The 208-nt window shown below is 54.3% G+C and overlaps 1 non-coding gene across 1 annotated transcript; it reads right to left on the bottom strand.

The window, feature by feature from the left end:
- On the bottom strand, positions 1-152 carry LOC118345110. Its single transcript, XR_004798763.1, has one exon. It is a non-coding gene; the product is annotated as a 5.8S ribosomal RNA (ribosomal RNA).
- Between the last annotated feature and the right edge of the window lie 56 nt (positions 153-208).

Below are 208 nucleotides of genomic sequence, written 5' to 3'. Positions count from 1 at the left end.
ACCCAGGCAGACGTGCCCTCGGCCGAATGGCTTCGGGCGCAACTTGCGTTCAAAGACTCGATGATTCGCGGGATTCTGCAATTCACACCAAGTATCGCATTTCGTTACGTTCTTCATCGATGCGAGAGCCGAGATATCCGTTGCCGAGAGTCGTTATGTATCATGGTAAAGATGTCACCAACAACGCGCACACCGTTTCCGGGGCGCC

The sequence above is a fragment of the Juglans regia genome, unplaced genomic scaffold (assembly GCF_001411555.2).
Source record: "Juglans regia cultivar Chandler unplaced genomic scaffold, Walnut 2.0 Scaffold_14603, whole genome shotgun sequence".
In the NCBI taxonomy this organism is placed as follows: Eukaryota; Viridiplantae; Streptophyta; class Magnoliopsida; order Fagales; family Juglandaceae; genus Juglans; species Juglans regia.
Note: the sequence above shows the minus strand (reverse complement) of the source record. Positions and strands in the feature narration are given on the sequence as shown.